General features: G+C 46.5%; 1 non-coding gene across 1 annotated transcript; it reads left to right on the forward strand.

The window, feature by feature from the left end:
• Positions 1–19,928: 19,928 nt before the first annotated feature.
• On the forward strand, positions 19,929–20,035 carry LOC119248546 (U6 spliceosomal RNA). Its single transcript, XR_005125969.1, has one exon. It is a non-coding gene; the product is annotated as a U6 spliceosomal RNA (small nuclear RNA).
• The last annotated feature ends 578 nt before the right edge of the window (positions 20,036–20,613 follow it).

A 20,613-nucleotide genomic window follows, 5' to 3' on the forward strand; every position in this document is an offset into this window, starting at 1 on the left:
CCAGCCAGTAGGCTAGGATCTCCTATGGCATGTGGGTACTCAACCCCAAAACCCCACCTGGTGGGGTTGATGGGGGCCCATCAGCAGGTATATGTCCCCTTGGACACTGAGATGGAAGCTTGTCATCCTCAGGGAGACCCCAGGAAGATTGGGCTCAATGTCCAGGCGTGGCTGGTGTCAACGAAAATTCCAGAACCACAGACTTCACAGGAACATGCTTTAGTACCAGGGGTCTAAGACGAAAAATTCAGAACCTAAAGTCAGGGGTCCTTTCTATGATCTGATAGCAGAAAGGTGTGCCCTCCTTCGTTTGTTTCCTCTGGTACCCCCTACTGTAAATTTGCCATCCTCCTGTTGAAATTTCAGTCTGTAATATTAAGGAACAGATTTTATAGAATTATAAATATTTCTGAATCAGGGATCATGTCAGCTATCACCTCTTAAATGTGGTTGAATTTTTCCATCCAATTACTGCTAACTCATGAATGTTCTCTGCAGAGAGTGATAAATATTAGGCTACTTAACAAGAAGGAGGAAAAGTTTCCCCTTTAGGACCTTGCCTTAGGAAAGCAAGCCCAGGAAGATTCTAGAATAATAGGCTAAGAAAGAAGGGATTTGGGGCCTGTCTGGTGGCACAAGGGGTTAAGTCTCAGCACTATGAAGCTTTCTACAGCCACCGTAGCATGAGTTCGATCCCTGGCCAGGGAGGTAACCCACATGGTGCAGCAGACCTCTCCTGTCTTGCTCACTGCTCTCCTCAGCAGTGTATTTCAGTGGATCCACCTGTTCTGTCCCCACTCTGTCTCTGGTAAATCCTTTCACCCCCCTGCACCTCTGGCCTGTACCCCAGTTCTTGTATGCATAAACAAATAAATGTTTAAAGAAAGAAAGAAGGGACTTGAAAGAGAGGTGCTGCAGGAACCAAGAATATATACAACGAGGCCTCAGTATCACAGATTTCTTATTTGCCAATTGATCTACTTATTAGTGGATGTGTGAACTCCCCAAATCAATAATTGCTGGGTTTTTTTTTTTAAGATTTATTTATTTATGCATACAAGAGCTGGGGTACAGGCCAGAGGTGTGGGGGTGGGGGTGAGAGGATTCACCAGAGACAAAGCAGGGAACAGAACAGGCAGACAGACCGAATACACTGCTGAGGGGAGCAGCGGGCGAGTTAGGAGAGGTCTGCTGTGCCATGTGGGTTGCTCCCTATCGGCTGGGGATGGAACTTGGGCCGCAGAGGTTGCGGATAGCTTCATAGTTTGCGTTTTAACCCCTTGCGCCACCAGGGAGGCCCCAGTACTTGCTGTTTTTGAGGTCCCTTGAGGATTTGTGCAGAATTGTCTGACCACATGGCCCAGCTGAGGATGGACAGAGTGGTGCCCCCTCTGTTCCAGCTCTCATGCTGTAAACATGTGCCCTCTTGTGGACTATGTGTTACCATGCTTTTGGATTTCTGTGCTTTTTGTTGGTGATGTCACTGTTTAAAATGGCCCCCCAAATACAGTGTGAGAGTGCTCTCTCCCGTGCCTTTGTACAAGAAGGCTGTGATGTGCCTTACAGACAAAAAAAGTGTGTGATAAGCATCAGCCAGGCATGAGCTCCAGTGCTGTTGGCTGGTGATTTTGTGTTAATGAACTGATAGTGCATATTAAATGTGGTGTCTTTTCGTAGAAACACACTTAAAACAAAGTTAGGTGGTGATCAATTGATGAAAATGTCAGGACCAGAGGCTCAAAGGAACCTACTCCTGACTTTCCTGTAGGGAGCTGCAATTCAGTATTTGCTAATTCCGTATTCACGGAAATGTTATAGAATATGACCATGGATAACAAGAATCAACAGTAAGCTAAAACTTTGGAAGGAAAAGCATTAGTAAATGATAAATAACTATCTTTACTAATAAAATTGATGCCAAATTAAATGAATTAAGTTAATTAAAATTAATTTTAGCTTTCTAGTATTCACTTGATAGAAGATGAATGAGAAACTTGGCTTGGCAATTTGTAAAGTTGATCAAAATCTAGACTTTCTTGGAACGATCAATTCTCATAAAGATTACAAAATTTCTCTTTCACTCCCGCATGGAATCGTTGAGGGCAGCAACTCTCCCCCTGTGAGGATACTTGTTACTGGCAGGCCATCACAGTGCTCGTGCTATAAAAGCCAAAGATACAAAATGACCCAGTGTAGAGGCAGGATAGGGACACGGAGGAGGATCTCTATGACCTGAGCAGACGGGGTAAAGGAGGAGAGAGTCCTGGAGCCCTCAGTGGCTTTTCAGGCTTTTATTGGGATTACCAGGTACACAGCTGGCAGGGGTGCTGGGGGTTGGGAGGTCTGCCAGCCTCCCAGCCCCCAGTAAGTCTTCATTCTATCTGGGCTCTTCAGCGTTCTCTGGTGGTCTCTGCTCCTCATGGTTCTACTGGCGTCCCCATGACACTGCCCTTCTAAGCCCAGTCTCTCAGCACAGGTATATCCACTTACGCATGCCCACACTCTACTCCAGGTGCCCGCCATCAGGCATGCATTCAGGACTGCAGGGATCCATCATCAATTCTAATGGTGGGAGGGCAAAAAAGCCTGATACTTTTTTCTTACCCTACACCCAGAAACTTCCACCTACCAAGTTTTAGCTCATTTCACCTTAATATTTGCCTTTACTTTTCATCATTGTGTGACAGGCTAATATGCCTGAAATGCCATTTCTAAATAATGACAGAAGCAATTCTTCCCCAGTAATCACTGTATCTTTCATCTCCTCAGTAGCTAAAGAATTCTCTGCTCCTGGTTTTGGTCAAGATTTGAAGTCCTGCTGTAGGGTCAGGAATGACCACTGAGGAGGTTTTCTGATCCAGCAGACTGGGCAAAGGGGGAGTCAGAGTTCTCAGTGGTTTTTTGCAGGTCTTTTATTGGGATTTACCAGGTACACAGCTGGCAGGGGTACGGGGGGCCGGGAGGCTGACAGGCCTCTCCGGCATTCTCCCTCTCTCTCTCTCGGCTTCTGCCGCTCTTGCTTCTCTCTCAGCTTCTGCTGCTGCTGGCATCCCCGTGATGCCACCCTTAAAAGTCCAGTCTCTCAGCTCAGGTGTACCCACTTCAATTGCCCTCCATCAGGCATGCATTCAGGACCGCAGGGTTCCCTTATCTATCCTAATGGCAGGAGGGCAGAAAAGCCTGATACCTTTTACCTTACCCTCCACCTGCCCTTTCTGTGAGGACTCTGGACCACATCTTGAGTGTGTGAATTTAGCTTTTCTGGAGTGAGGTTTCCCAATGCTCTAGATGGTGGGGGGAGGGGGTGTAGATGAATTGAGTTGGCACCAGAGCTAGCTCGAGGCTTCTGTTGAATAAAAATCCTAAGCTTAGTATTGGCAGATTCTTTCTTTTTTTCCAATTTTATTTTTTTTTTTTAAAGATTTATTTATTTATTTATACAAGCACTGGGTACAGTCAGAAACACGGGAGGGTGAGAGAATTCACCAGAGCCAGAGCGGGGAACAGAACAGGCAGACTGATGATACACTGCTGAGGGTAGCAGCGGGCGGCAGGCGAGGTCTGCGCACCATGTGGGACCCTCGCTGGCAGCCAGGGATTGAACCGGCACTGCAGAGGCTGCGGGCAGCTTCGCAACCCAGAGTTCAACCGCTGCGCCACCCGGGAGGCCCCTTTTTTTCCAATTTTAAACAGAATTTTTATTTTATTTTCTTACCTAGTCACCTTTGCATGGTAATCATTCCCCTTAGGTGCAGCCCTCCCAGCAATATTCCACCCTCAAACTATCACCCTTCTCCCCCACTCCCAATCACTCCAATTCCTCCCTCATTGCAAGCTCCAGCTCTGTGGTCAGCCCCTGAGCCTTGTCCTTTTCCTGGACGAGGACTCTCGCTCCTGGACTGCAGCAGACCAGACTGCTCAGACCCCAGGAGCAACTGGAGCAACTGGGAGGCAAACAGCAAGGCAAGAGCCTCCGAGTGGCTCTTCAGATGCCTTGATTTTTTTTGAAAGGTTTATTTATTTATACAAGAACTGGGGTATAGGCCAGATGTGTAGGAGGGTGAGAGAATTCATCAGAGACAGAGTGGGGAGCAGAACAGGCAGACTGACTGAAATACACTGCTGAGGGGAGCAGCGGGCAAGACAGGAGAGGTCTGTTGTGCCATGTCTTATCTCTCTGCGCCGGCCAGGAATCAAACCCGCACTGTAGAGGCTGCGGACAGCTCCACAGCGCTACACTCAACCCACTGTGCCACCGGGGAAGCCCAGACTCCTTGATTTTGGAACTTCCTATAGACTAAGGAGGCTGTCCTGTTTTCTCCAGACTAGTGTGGTCTCTGGGTTCTGTGCCCCCTCATCCACACTGACTGTCCCATCCATTCCAATGACTGTCACATTGTAGGGTAAGGTAAAAAAGTATCAGGCTTTTCTACTCTCCTGCCATTAGGATTGATGATGGATCCCTGCGGTCCTGAATGCATGCCTGGTGGCAGACACCTGGAGCAGGGTGTGGGCATGCGTAGGTGGGTACACCTAGACTAAGAGACTCGGCTTTTAGGGGCGGAGTCACGGGGATGTCAGGAACAGAGAAGCAGAACCACAGGAGAAGCAGAGTAGAAGAGAAGAGAACTACTAGGAGCAGAGAGAATGAGAGTGAAAGAGAAGCAGAGAACGCCAGAGAGCCCAGACAGAGTGAAGACTTGCTGGGCACCTCTTGCTGGGCACCCCTGGCACCTCTGTCTGCCGTGTACTTGGTGAATCCCAATAAAAGCCTGCAAAAGCCACCGAGGGCTCCAGGACTTCTTTACCCCATCTGCTCGATCATAGAGATCCTGCTCTGTGTTCTCCTGCCCTTAAATTACATTTGGCATAAGTCGGTGGAATGATTTGAAGCAGACAGGTATGGAGCCCTCTGAAGACCTCTGGAGGGACTGAGGAGTAGCAGACTATAGGGTAAGGAAAAATGTCAGGCTTTTCTGCCCTCCCACCATCAGGATAGATGATGGATCCTTGCGGTCCTGAATGCATGCCTGATGGCGGGCACCTGGAGTAGGGTGTGGGCATAGGTAGATGAGATTCACCTGGGCTAAGACTGGGCTTTTAAGGGCGGGGACGCCAGCAGAAGCCGAAAAAGAAACCGAGAAAGAAGCAGCAGAAGCCGAGAGAGAAGCAGAGAACGCCGGAGAGCCCAGATAGAGTGAAGACTTGCTGGGGCTGGGAGGCCTGTCAGCCTCCCGGCCCCCCAGCACCCCTGCCTGCTGTGTACTGGGTAAATCCCAATAAAAGACCTGCAAAAACCACTGAGGACTCTGACTCCTCCTTCAACTGGTCTGCTGGATCATAGAAAACCTGCACCGTGTCTATTCCTGCCCCTACACAGACTGAGAGCCTGTGACAATGCTGGGGGCTCCATGGCACTACAGGAGATGAATAAGTTCTCGGAGCTGCAGAACGAAACCTCACCTGGAGGAGGAGACGCCCGAGAGCACCAGCCAACGACCCCTGAGGCAGCAGAATCATTGGGGAACAAAGGACTATGATTCAAAGCGCACCAGTGCTGACCCAAGGAAGAAGTCTATGGACTTGGAACTAATGCACTTGGACTGACAATCCCACCAGAAGGCGGAGGAACCTTGGTAGGTTGTTAATGTTTTGGGGACCCTGGGGGTGGATGGTATCGTTTGTAAACCCCAGGAGATGGGAATCTGGGGGTGGCCAATGGGCTCCCGTGGCCAAAAGCAGCCTGTGTACTGTCCAGCAGCTAGGCAGAGGAAAAAAGCCAATTTAGAAAGGCAAAAGCTGGTGCTGTGATTTGGAAGCCGTGAGCGGCTGTTAAGCAGCCTACGTATGCTAAAGAAGGCAACGAGTCTCTTAAAATCACCTGTGGGTGATGCCCTGCTCGCTGTCGAGTGCGAGTGAGGAGTTGAGGACCCCGTCCTTGGGGGACGGGTGAGGAATGTGGCTTGGGGTGGGGCCCAAACCGAAGAGGGGACCCAAGAGAGGCCTCTTGTGGAGCTTGTAGCCATGGATCCCCGACCCATGTGCTTGTGCAGTGGGTTGGCCTGAGTGCAGGCGTCTGTGTGTTGCAATGGTGGCTATGAAAGCCAAGTGTTGGAGTGGCTGCAGACAGAAACCCTGAGGGTTGGGCAATTATCCCCAAAGTACAGAATCACCAATCCAAGAGTGAGTGCATCCTGGGGGTGGATGCGTTATGCGGCTTGTGGCTGACCCCACAGCTGGAGAAGGCCAGGAAGGCTGATGGCTCCTGGTGTGTGATGGCAGATGCCTGAGTGGTTCCCTCCCTCGTATGAGCAGTGCCTTCGGCAGCAGACTTGGTGGATCATCTGCTGGTGCCAATAATTGTCTTTTGCCACTGGGTTGGTGTCCTGCCTGGACTTATTTGTGTTCTGTTTTGTTTTGTTATATTGTGATGTATTCTATTTACTTTTGTGGGCCATGGCTGCAGTATTTTATTGCCAAGAGAGACATATATGACTTGTATATAGACTGATAAAGACTGTAGGGCAGAAAACCCTGAGGGGGTGGATTGTAGGGTAAGGTAAAAAAGTATCAGGCTTTTCTGCCCTCCTGCCATTAGGTTTGATGATGGATCCCTGTGGCCCCGAATACATGTGTGATGGCGGGCACCTGGAGTAGGGTGTGGGCATACATAGGTGGGTACACCTGGGCTGAGAGACTGGGCTTATAAGGGTGATGTCACAGGGATGCCAGCAGAGTGAAGCAGAATGAAGGAGAACGCCAGAGACCCCAGAGAGAATGAAGACTCGCTGGGGGCTAGGAGGCCTACCAGCCTCCTGGCCCCTGGCACCTCTGGTTGCCGTGTACCTGGTAAATCCCAGTAAAAGCCTGCAAAAGTCACTGAGGGCTCCAGGACTCCTCCTTTACCCGTCTGCTCAGATCATAGAGAATCTGCCCTGTGCCCTTTCAGCCCCTACAATTGGTGTAAGTCGGCAAGACAATCCGAAGCAGACGGGTATGGAGCCCTCCGAATACCTCAGGAGGGACTGAGGAGTAGCTGACTGAGCCTGTGACAACGCTGGAGGCGCCGTGGCAACATAGGAGGTGGACAAGGTCCAGGAGCTGTGGGACAAGACCTCGCCTGGAGGATGAGATGGCCTGCGAGGACCAGCCTACGATTCCTGAGGCAGCAGAATCGTCGGGGAAGAAAGGACCACGATTCGGAGCTCGCCAGTGCTGATGCTGGGAGAGGCCAATGGACTGGACTGACGATCCTGCCAGAAGGCGGAGGAACCTTGACAGGTTATGTTTTGGGGAACCTGGGGGTGGATGGTATCGTTTGTAAACCCCAGGAGATGAAAATTAAGGCATGGCCGGTAGGCCTTGGTGGCCAAAAGCATCCTGTGCACTGCCCGGCCCTCCCCCCAACCCTCCTCCACCCCGGCTATTGGGTAGGTGGTTCTCACTAAGACAGGAACTATAGCAGTTATACTTTCAGTAGCTAGGAAGGCTGCATATACCACAGCTAGCTGTTTTACAATTAGGAAATCCTAATCTTAGTCCCCTTCCAGAGTTGGGACCAGAACCCAATAAGCTGTTGTAGCCTCTCTGATTTCTGCCAAGGTCCCCACCCCAACCCTTCCTGAGTAACATGCACATCGAGCTCACAGGGTCAGGCTGAGTTGAAAACCTTGCAAGGCCTGAGCAGTCTTTATAGTCCGTTTGGCTGTGGCAAATGCTTTGTCTGCCTCAGCTGACCAATCTCATGTGGCCCCCTTACGTATCAACACATACGGGGGTCGTAGGAGCTGGGCCATGTGCGTTATAAATGCCCTCCAGTAACCCAGCAGGCCCAGAAAGGCTTGCAGCTACTTCACTGTAGTTGGAGTGGGGTAAACTTGTACTTTATTGTAGCATCAGGGATAACCTTTGTCTTACCCGACCAAACAACCCCCAAGAACTTAACAGACAGTAGAGGCTCCTGTAGTTTGCTTTTGTTGATTGCCCAGCCACATGTTTTCAGGTGTATCAATAAGAGAGGGACTGCCCTTTCCAAATCTGCAAGAGTCACTAGTCAATAAAATGTCATCAATGTAATGATACAAACAGACTGAAGATGGCCTCTCCCACTGGGCCAGATCTGCTGCCACCAGCTGGTGGCACATTGTAGGGCTATGCAGGTATCCCTGTGGGAGCACAGTAAATATCCACTGTCAGCCTTCCCAGGTGAAAGCAAATTGGTCCTGAATCTCTGGAGCTATATCAATTAGAAAGAAAGCATCTGCCAGATCGGCTACAAAATGATACATGCCCAGCTCATGGCTTAGACAATCGGTTAAGTCTGCCACTGAAGGCACAGCAGGCATGCGAGGGGGAAACTACTTTATTTAACTCATGATAATCCACTGTCATGTGCCAAGAGCCATCAGGCTTCTTCACTGGCGAATTGTAGGGTCTGGGGGCACTGCACACAATGCCCACTGTTCTGGATTTCCATAGAGCAGAGTACATTCTGCTTCTGTGTCTACCAGAGCTAAAACACTTTGCACTTTAGTTGGGGACCAGTGTAGGGCAAGCTCCATATGTGGCCTCCAGTCCCTACCCATCCCCTATGAATGAGTTCCTTGGCCCTCACCCTATTCGAAAGTGATCAGGCCATCGCCCGATGACGGGGTAGGCAGCAAGTGGTCTTCCAGGTGCAGGGCGCGTGCCTGACGCCTGAAGCTTCCAGGCTTCCCTTTAGCAGCAGGCCTTCTCATGGGCATGAACCTCTGGTCTTCTTGCAGCTGCTTCCATAATTCTAACAAATGCGAATTGGGCTTCACATGTATTTTAGTGTGATCTACACCTGCTCTCACTAAATCTGTCCACATTTGGTTATGGGTAGCTTTAACAGATTCTGTTAAATGCCAAGAGGCTTCCTTGCCCTACTTGGCATTCCTTTTGACTGTTCAACAACTACCCATATTCCTTTCTGAGTTTGAGAGTGCCGGCTCTCAACTTCGCCCACGCTAGCTATCATTGTTGTGTATCTGACGTCCCACAGAGGGTGCTAGTACTGCCATGAGAGATCCAAATGAGGATAAAGGGGCACTCTTTAATACCAAGTCTCTCATCCCTGCTGTGAAACGCTCGTCGTCAGGACCACGGGTATTCACATTGAACATGGCCTGCCGCATCCCCAATTCCTGAAGTACCTGCACCAACTCGGGGTACATCTGCCATCTGCTCACTATCTCCGGCACGTCTCCTGCACCAGCCCATACTGTTCACATAGCAGAATTATCCATTCCAGCAGGGTGTGATCACCCCGGCCATGCCACCAGCTGTTCTGCAGCCTCTGTCTCAAGGATAGATAAAAAGTCACTGAGGCCAGTCTCTCCCTCTCTTGTGACATGCAAATAATCCCATCTGCCCCCAGGTCCCACAAGGGTTCTCTTGGTTTCTGGTGGAACTTGTTGCCCAAGTCCACCAGTTCCACCTGGGTGTATGGTCGGTACGTAGTAAATTCTGTCATTTGTGGTGGTCCAGCAGCCTCACCCCCTGGGGCCATGGGCCGCTGTGGCTTCATTTTCTGAGTCGCCACCGGGTGGGCCCAGAGCATGGGACCAGCCTCCTCCTCCTCTCCAGAGGAGTCCGGCATCTCCGGGGTCGCAGGTTGGTTTGCCATCGCCGGTTGGGACTCGGGCAAAGGGCCAGCCTCCCTCTCCGCCTCTCCTGAGGAGGGGTCTGGCATCTGCAGAATGTTGGGCTGGTTTCTCTGAACTTCTTCCTCCAGAATCCTCATACGTTGTTGCAGTTCCCGTGTCTCATCCTGCACTTGCTGGATTCTGGATCGCTCTGTCTGCCTAGCCTCTCGCAGAGCTGTGAGAAACACCCATCCCACAGCCCCTGCCGCCTCGCAGGCACTCTATCCAGGGTCTCTTCTATTTCGTATAGGGCCTGTTCCAACTGCACCGGGGATCCACCTACCTCTGGCCATTCCCGGGGAGGTGCCCACTGGGAGAGAAGCCCGGCCACCTCTCAATCCCTCCCCAGGTTTCAAAGGATTTAATGGTCTGTGTCGAACCATCCTGCTTTGAACCGTCTTGCCATCTACGCCAAATGTAGCACAACCAACCCATACCGGGTAGGTTCATCGCTGGTTCAAGCAGCCCTGTTGATGTTTTCATGCTCTCCGCTGGCACCGCCACTCTCCCCCTTTCCCCTGTCTGCACAGGACCATGGAAAACCTGCTCTATGCCCATCCCTCTGCTAAATTAAAATTCTGGCATTGGGAGCCCAACTCACAGCCAGTGTCAGTGGATACAGACTCCAGCCAGGGGTCGGTCCAGCCCCTCTCATCTTTCGTGCTTCCCAGTCCTGCCCTGGGTCCCCAAGTGATGGCAGATTCTAACAAACTTATCTGGGTGGGAAAAGCCTCAACCAGTTGATAATGTCTGTTTATGATGAGGACATAAGTGGGTCCATGAGAACTGCGCATGAGGAGAAACAGGTCATGTCAAAAGGAGCTTGTCAGAGGAGCCATCTGCCTGCAAAGGTGGGAGCGGGGTGCTATGCTGCAGACCTCGGTGCTGTCTCCTACTCTCGGGAAGGGATAAGGGGGTGGAAGCAAGGGCAGAGGGTCTATAGCCTTGAGGAGAATCTGCTTAGCTTGACCAGGTGTGACCCCAGGACAGGATAGGCTGTGGTGCAGTGGCCTCCACAGATTTCTCCCCTGAAGGGAAGAGAGCTGAGCCCTGGCTGAACGCTGTGTCACTGAAAGAGAGACGCAGAGGGAGACAGAAAAAGAGAGGAGGGAAAGGAACCTCCTTGGCCATTAGGGGCACAGACCTGATAATGCTGTTACAGCCCCACACCACAGCCTTGTTGATGGGGGAGAACAGTGTCTTGCTGGAATCCCAGCAGCGGCTCCAGGTGGGGAGTTAGGAAGCATGTAGGTGTGGGGCAACCGCTAGGTGGGGGTGAGTTAGTGACATTCGGGCAGGACTGGTCCAATGTTGCACTAAGCACCTCCTGTGTGGGGGTTGAACTGTGGCCCCCCACATTCCTGTGTGTGGGAGCCCTGTCCATCAGTGAGGGGGTGTTTCCCGTGAGGCCTTTGGGAGGCAGTTAGGTTCAGGTGAGCATGTGAGGGTGGAGCCCATGATGGGATGAGTCTTTTTAGGGAGTGTGGTGGCAGTGGCCCAGTCTCCCTCTCCCACCAGACTGGCTCCTCCAACTCCTTCCACCTTCCAGCTCCAGAACAGTTTAGAAAATCCATTTCTGTTCATGCTGCCTAGTCTCTGGCATTTAATTATGGAAGCCTGTGTAGACTAAGGTACTTCTGGAACAGTAACAAGCTTGTCTTGCTGCCCCAGGCCCTGTGAATTACTGTTGAACTATTTCATGGGCTTTCAGCTAATACAAGTTGAGCTCAGAGAGCTGGTGTTGCCATTTATCAATTTTGCAGTAATGGCTTCTGTTTCATTTTTAGCATTGTAAGGCCACGACATGACTAACTGAAATGGAAAATCTATAGTTAAGATCGCCAGGTTGAATGAAAGATGCTCATTTAAATCTGAATTTCAGACAAATAGCAAAGAATTGTTTCAGTATAGGCATGTCTCAGTGCATGGGTTTATTTTTACTTACACACAAAAAATTATATTCATTGTTGGAAATTAGAATTTAACTAGGGGTTTTGGATTTTTCTCTGCTAAACTGACATCTTAAACCTGTAAAGAATTGCTGTAGATAGCTGTATATTTATTGAAAGTAGTTGCTCCAGTGGATAGAGTGAATCATGATGAATTAAGGGCACCTGGTAGGGTTTTGCCCTGGAAACTGGGTAAATCTGGAACTTTACAGGACTACAAGGGACACTGGAGGAAAATTTGATTGGGTAGGAAGGGCAAAGGGATGAGTTACACTTTGGACATGTCCAGATTAACTCTGAAACTGAGGGGTAGTATAACCAGTGGATTACTGGGACACAGTTCTAGAATTAAGGAGAAGGATCATGTTAGAATAATAGATTAGAGCATTTGGGTGGGAGGGAAGCTCCAGGAGTGGATGAGGTCACAGACAATCAGATGTGTAGATGAAAAGAGGGCCAGGACTGAGCCTGGAGGGACTCCAGAGTTGGATGACTGAGGAGTTGAGAGAAAAGCAGGAGTGAGAAGGCATATTCCAGAGAGTGAGGAAATGGTCTCCGGTGACGAATAGTACCCAGAAGTGTGGACATACCAGGATGTCACTGTGTCCCCTGATGAGCATTTCAGGGGCAGGTGGAAGGGTGTGGGACAGCAAGTGAACTGGAGGTGAGGAGGAGAAGACAGGGACAGTGGGAATGTGGGTGACTAACAGATGTTAATAATCCAGCTGTGGAGGAGAATGGTGGATGAAGACTAGGACTATCAATGATTGTTTTTTTTCGTCAGCGTCAATAGAGTGGGTTTAAATGCTGAAGAGATGGAGGAACTTGTTGAAGATCCAGGAGGAGATGAACTGAGGGCTCTGAGGTGTTGGAGACAAGAGGCAAGTCCCAGATGAGAGATTTGGGGCAAGAAGAGGAGCCTCCTCTGTTCAGCCTGGGAGGACGGGGCATGCGGACTGGGTAGCAGGTCAGCTTGGGGGTGGCCTCTTCCCTAAAGAACACTTTCTTCTTTGTGACAGCTCTTGCCAGTGGTACTGCTTATAGAGCATATTGTAAAGTGATGAAAATTTGATATACAGGGATGGTTTCTATGAAAACAAATCTTTGGGGAAAATCTTAAAAAGGGAATTTGCTACTTTGTTTTTTTGGTAAAATGATGTGAGCAATACAACTGTAAATGCTTGATTTTAAAGTAGTGTAAAAATGTCTAACCTGGGCCTCCCCAGTGGTGCAACAGTTGAGCGCTGGGCTGCGAATCTGCCCGCAGCCTCTGCAGTGCCGGTTTGATCCCCGGCCGCAAGCAAGGGTCCCACATGGCGCGCAGACCTCTCCTGCCACCCACTGCTCCCCTCAGCAGTGTGCTTGTCACGCTGCCTGTTCTGCTCCCTGCTCTGTCTCTGGTGAATTCTCTCACCCTCCCTCGCTTCTGACTGTACCCAGTGCTTGTACAAATAAATACATAAATCTTTAAAAAAAAAAAAAAGTCTAACCCCGTTGCATGTGTTTTAATGTAACAGCACTCAGAAAAATTTAAATGGTGTAAAAATCTAATGAGATGTTGTACTCGCGTTGATTGCTTCACTGAAAGAAAGTCAAAGGGGATACCACAAACAACTCACTGGCAGAATTCAAATATTATACTCCATTAATGGACCCACTCAAAAATGCCTTGTCCTAGCTCAGAAGATTAACAATGGGAGCACACAATGACACCTTTTTTCTATTTTTTTTCTAGTGATTGACAAAAATTGCATGTATTTAAGGCATACAATGTGATGTTTTGATGTTTACACATTATGAAGGTAGTAGTATAATTACCATAATCAAACTAATTAACAACCATAACTGCATAGTTACCATTTTTGTGTGTGGTGAGAACACTTGATCTACTATTAAGCAAAGTTCAAATACACAGTACATGATTGCTGATTACAGATCCCCAGCCGTGCTTGAGCCCCCACCCCCCTAGCCCCTGGTAATGGCCATTCTGCCCCCTGTTATAAGTCTACTTCACAGAATCTGCACTAGGAGAGACCATGTCTTGGTGTGTCTAGCTTATTTCACTCAGTATGAAATCCTCAAGGTCATCCATGCTGTCGCAAGTGGCGGGGTTTCTCTCTGTGGCTGAAACGTATTAGATATACCACCCATTTGCTTGGTGGCGGACAGTGTTGTTCCCTTTCTTGGCATCTGTGAATAATAGTGCAGTGAAGGTGGGGGTGCAGATATAGCTTTGAGATGCTGATGTCATTGCCTGTGTGTATATCCCCAGAAGTGGGATTTGCTGGTTCACGTGGACGTTGTATTTCTCATTTCTTAAGGATCTTCCCTCCTGTTTTCCATAGAGGCTGTACCAATTCATGTCCCCACCAACACTTGTCTCTTTTCTTGATGGTAGCCACCCTAGCAAATAGCGGTTGATCTCACTGTGGGTTTGTAATTTTCTGATGATATGTGATGCTGCCCATCTGTGTGTCTTTCTTGGGTGAATGTCCTTTTAAGTGTCTAGCCTATTTTATTTAATTATATGAATTCCTTATATATTTTGGATATTACCCCCTTATCAGGTATGTGATTTGCAAATATACTCTCACATTCCGTAGGCTCACTTGGTTGATGATTTCTTTGCTTCTATTCCCTTTTTGGTATCAAATTCAAAAAATAATTGCTAAGACTATGTCAACAAGCTAACACTGTCTCCTTTTAGAAGTTCTGTGGTCTCAGTTCTTTTATTAAAGTCTTTAACCCATTTAGAGCTGATTATAGTTTTGGTGAAAGATAGTTTTATTCTTTCTAATGTGTCCGGTTTTCCCAATATCTTTATTGAAGAGGCTGTCTTTTCCCCACTGGATATTCTTGGCTCCTTTGTCAAAAATGGACCATATGCATAAGATTATTTCTGGGCTCTTGATTCTGTTCTAACAACCTATGTGCTGATTTTTATGCTAGTGTCACATTGTTTCGACTACTGTAGTGTCACAGCATATATTGAAATCAGGAAGTGGGATGCCTCTAGTTGTATTCTTTCTCAAGCTCTTGGCTGGGAGGTGGCGGGGGACGGGGGAATCCTCTTATGGTTCCATGCAATTTTACGATTGTCTTCTATTTCCATGAAAAATGTCAATGCAATTTTCCCTGAAACTTCCACTCCAAGAGCATAGGATACCTTTACATTTATTTCATCAGTGTCTATAGTTTTCCATATACAGACTTTTCACTTTCTTGGTTAAATTTATACTGAAAATTGTAATATTTTCATAGTATTATAATGATTGTTATTTCTCTTTCTGATAGGCTGATGGTGTGTAGAAATACTACTGGTTTTTATATATTGATTATCATAGCCTGCAAATTACTGAATTTTTTCTTTTAATCATTTCTGTGGTAGAGTCTCCAGGGTTTTCTGTAGAAGAGCATGTCATCAACAAAGAGACAAGTGACTTTGGTGTTTTGAGGTCTTTTCTTTTCCTGCCTAAATTCTCTGGCTGGGATTTCCAATACTATGTTGAATATAAGTGGTAAGATTGGGCATCCTTATATATTCATTTTATATATTTTATATTTTTAAATATAAAAACATTTAATATAAATGTTGTTCACATTGATATTTCTACTGTGTTTTTAGGCCTCTTTTGTTTCTACTCTCATGTTTATTTCCTTCCTCTGACTTTAGGCTTAATTTGTTGTTCTGTTTCAATAGTTTCTTGAGGAGCTATTCTATTTATCTCAAGGTATTTTTTGATTTCTCTTTTGATGTCTTTTTTTGAACTACTGGTTGGTCAGGAGCCTTTTTGGTCTCCACATATTTGTGAATTTTTCCATTGTTATTGCAATTCTAACTTCATACCATTGTGAACAGAAAAGATGCTTGATAGGATTTCAGTACTTTAAAATATGGTGAGATTTATTTTGTAGCCTTGCATTTAATCTGTCCTGGAGACTGGTCCGCATGGGTTTAAGAGGAATGTGTATAAGGCTGTCGGATGGAATGTTCTGTAGATGCAGGTTAGGTCCATCTGATCTGACACGTAAAGTCTGTTGCTATATTATTTTCTGTTTGTATGATCATCCACTGCTGAAAGTGACTTTTGTTAGGCCCTTCCTATTGTATTACTGCCTTTTTCTCCTTTCAGAACTGTTCATGTTTAGGGCCTCCCTGGTGGTGCTGCTGGTTGAGCTCAAGATGGTGAAGCTGTCCACAGCCTCTGCAGCACGGGTTCAATTCCCAGCAGCCAGGGAGAGTCCCACATGGCGTGGCAGACCTTTCCTATCTCGCCTGCTGCTCCCATCAGCAGTGTTTTCGGTCGTCTGCCTGTTCTGCTCCCCACTCTGGTAAATCCTGTCACACTCCTGTGCCTCTGGCCTGTACCCCAGCTCTTGTATAAATAAATAAATCTTAAAAAAAAATAAAGTATTATCTTAAAAAAAAAAGAACTGTTTATGTTTATATTTTGAGTTACTCCTACATTGGATGTAGAAACAGTAACTAATATCCTCTTGATGAGTTGATCCTTCTGGATTGTCTTCTCTTTTCATGAAAAAATGGAATTTTCACAGGGATTGAATTGAGTCTGTAGATCACTATGGGTTATAGTGATCCCTTAATCCTTATATAATCTTCTTGAGAGAGACTTTGGCTTAAACTTGTCTGATACAAGCTTAGCTTTCCCTGCTTTCATATGATTGCCAGTGGCATGGACTATCTTCCTCCAGCCTTGCACTTTCAGTGTGTCTGTCCTGAAAGGCAAAATAAATCTCTTACAGGCAGCATAGAATTGAGGCTTAATTTTTTTTTTTCTATTCACTTTCTTTTTTTGGTGAATTTAGTCCATTTACATTAAGAGTAAGTATTAATAGATATGTCCTTCAGCCATTTTATGAATTGGTTTCTGATTGTTTTGTAATTCCTTCCTTCCCCTCTCTCTCTGTCCTTGCTCTCTTCGTTTGTGATTTGTTGGCTTTCTATAGAGGTATGCTTTCGCTCCCTTCTCTTTAGCACTTGTACATCTGCTACACACATTTGCTTTGTGGCTTCCATAAAGTATAAGTCCCTTGCCCTGTAACACCTGAGAGATATGTGATTGCAGTCCATCACCAGGAGAGGCACTGTCCTACAACCTTGCCTTTAGCTAGATCACCAGGGACATACTGAGGAGTCAGTGGATGGAGCCAAGCTTTTCTCTAGTAGATTTATGTGGCTACTCATGCAGGATGCCTACTAATAACTCGGTCTCTCCCTGCCCTCTCCCACCTACCTTTTTATTTCTTTTCCTCTCATCTTTTGGGAGATCCTTCCTGAGCTTGGCCTTATGGTCGGGGCTGGGGAAAGGACTGTTCATGGCTTCTTCTGGCTGGGTAAAGGTGCATCCATTGGGTTGGTCTCTCCTTATAGCTACATGACCCTCCCTGCCCCACCCCATGTTTTTCATTCTTCGAAGTGCAGAATTAATAAAACAAAATTAAGACAGAAGAAAATAACCTGTTCAATATTGAGCACCTTTCCAAAGTGAGGATGGAAAAGATTGGGGTGGGGGAAGAGAAACAAGAACCTCTTGTTCCCTTATCACGACTCATTCGTGGGAGACCATGAATTTACATAAACTTAGGATTTTCTCAGTGGAAGTTCTATGCTGTAGGAGAGGGAGTGTCAGAGCTGACTTAATCCAGAGCAGGGCTTTTCTGGAGTTCAGTGAGATTGAAGGACGCTGGGGCCAGGGATTATATATGTCATATACAGGTGAGCCTGAGAGGACCTGTGGAGGATATACCTGGCATCTGCGGGGTCTTGGCCAGGTATGCTGCTAAGCACTGTACATTGTGCAGGGCACCCTCCCACCACAAAGCATGATCCAGACCAGAATGTCAACAATGACCAGGTAGGGAAGATCTGCTCCAGAGACATACAAGAAAGTGTCCCCCCAAATGGAAGCAATACCCAGGATTTTAAACAATGCCTGACCAGGGAATCCCAGTTTTCCAGCACAGTTTATACTGTTCTACAGTTGAATGCCAAGGTCAGTGAGAGGTAGGTAGACTTCAACCACTCGCAAAGTGGTGGTGGGTCCTGATGTTTCCCTCCTGGCCAGCTGCTGGATGCCACCTATGCCCAACCCACAGCCTCCTCCGCCTCCCGGGTCGCAGGATCCATTCCAACTACAAAGATACCCTTACATTTGCCTTGCAGGCAGCCTTCCATTGCTTAAGATGTCCTCTGTCTATTCACAGAAGTTGGAATCTTTGTCACAGCTGGGGAATGGCTACAGTATTTTCTCCTTAAGCTGCCAGTGATATTAGTCAACTTCATGGCAGTACTCTTATCCTGTTATTTTTTCCCTTTTATTTGTTATTTATAAACCAGTCATCTAAATCCAGTGACCAAAGAAAGTGGGTCTTTTTTAGTTGGTTTATTTTGCTGAAAACACTAGCAAATCTTTGTGTTCTAAAAATACACAACTTCTGTCCTCATTTTTGCTGCAGAGGGAGGGTCACTTCAGATTGCTCATTAGATGTTATGTTTGGAAATGGTCTCTCTGTTCTGCTCTTCAGTCGGGGGAAGGGGGGGGTGGAATTCCGTTCTTATCCACATCACAGGAATGAGCCTTGACAGAGCAAGCTCTAACTAGAAGGATCATTCTCAAACCTCACTGTACCCCAGAATCACCTGGAGAGCTTGGAGGATGCAGTTTACCGAACCCTCCCTCAGTACCGCTGAATCAGTGGAGGGGGCAGGAAAGTGAGGTGCCCTGCAATTTGCATTTCCCATAAGCTTCCAGACCACCCAGGGTCATGTTAATAACCATTGTGATGGTTACATTTATTCTTGAATAAATTCTGTTTCCATGCTAGGTCATGTTTAAGAAATCAGCTCTTCATGTTTCCTGTCATACAGTAAGTTACTCTCCGGAGAACAGACAGGTTACTTCTTCTAATGGGATGCCTGGGAACACACCTACAGGAGAGTGAAAAGCATTAGGTGTTAGATGTTTTCCAAAGTTGACAGCAACTGTCACTATGGTATTTAATGATTCAATTTATTTCCTATCATCCCTCGAAAAGAACAAAAAGTGTACAGAAACAAAAATACATAGTTAAATGACAGTCAGGTTGTAGGTAGTGTGACAGAGAGCCATGCTGCTCATTCGTGCAAAAATACCAGGTAGGAATCCAGGGAATAATGACACCTCCCTTTTGTTGTTCATTCTTGATCATTTGTGGTTTAAAATAAACACTGGAGAGTGTTTTTAGAAATTCCTTTCTGAGACTTTGGAAATTTCATCCCCAGTTCGAAGATAGAGTAATCTCCTGTTTTAAAACACATGTTCTTGTTATTTAACCATTACAATGTTTGTGGAGACCAAATCCCACAAGACACTTGAATAACATTTTTCAGACCACTGAGAGCAGTATAATAAGTGATCCTTCTATGGGACATACCAGAGACCTGTTACAACATTTCAAATACCTACGTCATCAACATCTAGCTTCATAGTTTATAATAAGAACAGTGTAATAAAAAAAAAGTGTGGCCACATTGCTGGGGCGAGTGATGGATCAACCCGTGTGTGGGTGTCCTTCTGGGAGGGCTTCTCAGTGGGTTTAGTACCGTGTGCTCATTTGGACTCCGAACCAGTCCTGCTTCGGTGTAGTTGTGGGAGGACTTGTGCTTTGCCACCATGTGTGGGAAGTGTTTTCAAGGACAGCATGGCCAGTGGGCTTCGTCTGGTGTGCTGCCTTAGTGTGATGGGTGAGCTCTGTGTTGAGAAGACTGAGAAGCCCAATTGGATTCAACATGAAAAAGGGGGCTATTTCTTTACCCACATCCCAGGCATGTTGGAGAAGGGTGGCCCAAACACCACGGGCTAGCTCTGATATAAAATACATGTGATTTAGAGAATATATATTTACAATGCTGAAATGATTCCTAAGATTTTCAAAATTCATTTCACTATGACTTTTAAAAGCTTTTCATTTCTTTTCATGCCTGAGAACATACACATTGGAGCGTGAAAAGCATTAGGTCCTAAGATGTTTAAGTTGATAGCAACTGTTGCTATGGTTTTCAATGATTTGATTTATTTCCTGTCATCTTTTGAGAAGAATCAAAACTGTATCTATGTCCACAGGCACCAAAACCAAAAATATGCAAGTAAACAATTTTTAAAAAATGGGCAAAGGACTTGACTTTGGTCCACAGGAGATTTATAGATGACCAGGGAGCATGTCAAAGATGTTCAACATCAGCTCGAAACCGCAATGTGGGACCATTTCACATGCATTTAGATGGCTGCTGTCAAAACAGAATGTGGTTTCAGTGCTCGCTTCGACAGCACATATACTAAAATTGGAATGATACAGAGAAGATTAGCATGGCCCCTGTGCAAGGATGACACCCAAATTTGTGAAGCATTCCATATTTTTCAGTGAAATAAGCCAAAAAGAAAAAGAAAAATCCCAAATTTAGAAAACCTAAATAAGGGATCAGGAAAAAGACTAATTATGATATAGTAAAAATCAAAATCAACAGACAACCATAAACCAGAGACACACTACGGGGGGGGTGGGTAGAAGGGAGAAGGATCCCCAAATTGTATGGGGACTATAACCAAGATGAAAATGCATACATTGTACAAAAATGAAAAATGATGCAAAAATATATAAAATAAACTTTTTAAAAAAGTGGTTTGATGCTAAGTATTCACAAGGATTTGGGGATATCAGACCTTGAGTGTGGTCCTTAGGAAAGCACTCAAGGTCGTGCAGACATGAACGAAACCTTGAAAACTTAACTAGAACTCTCAGATGATCCAGAAATTCCATTTCTGGGTATACAGCCAAAGAACAGAAGCAGCCCAAAGTAATCCGTCTGCCAAGAGGAATGTTTTGGGGGTGGTGTGTTCTGCAACCCTACAGAAGGAAAGGTGATCCATACCATGGGGAGATCTGTCTTGAACTCTATTATGTTGAATTAATTTTAAAAAGTATTTATTTTAATGTGG

This window comes from Talpa occidentalis, unplaced genomic scaffold (assembly GCF_014898055.3).
Source record: "Talpa occidentalis isolate TD23 unplaced genomic scaffold, MPIMG_talOcc4v2.1 talOcc4.16, whole genome shotgun sequence".
In the NCBI taxonomy this organism is placed as follows: Eukaryota; Metazoa; Chordata; class Mammalia; order Eulipotyphla; family Talpidae; genus Talpa; species Talpa occidentalis.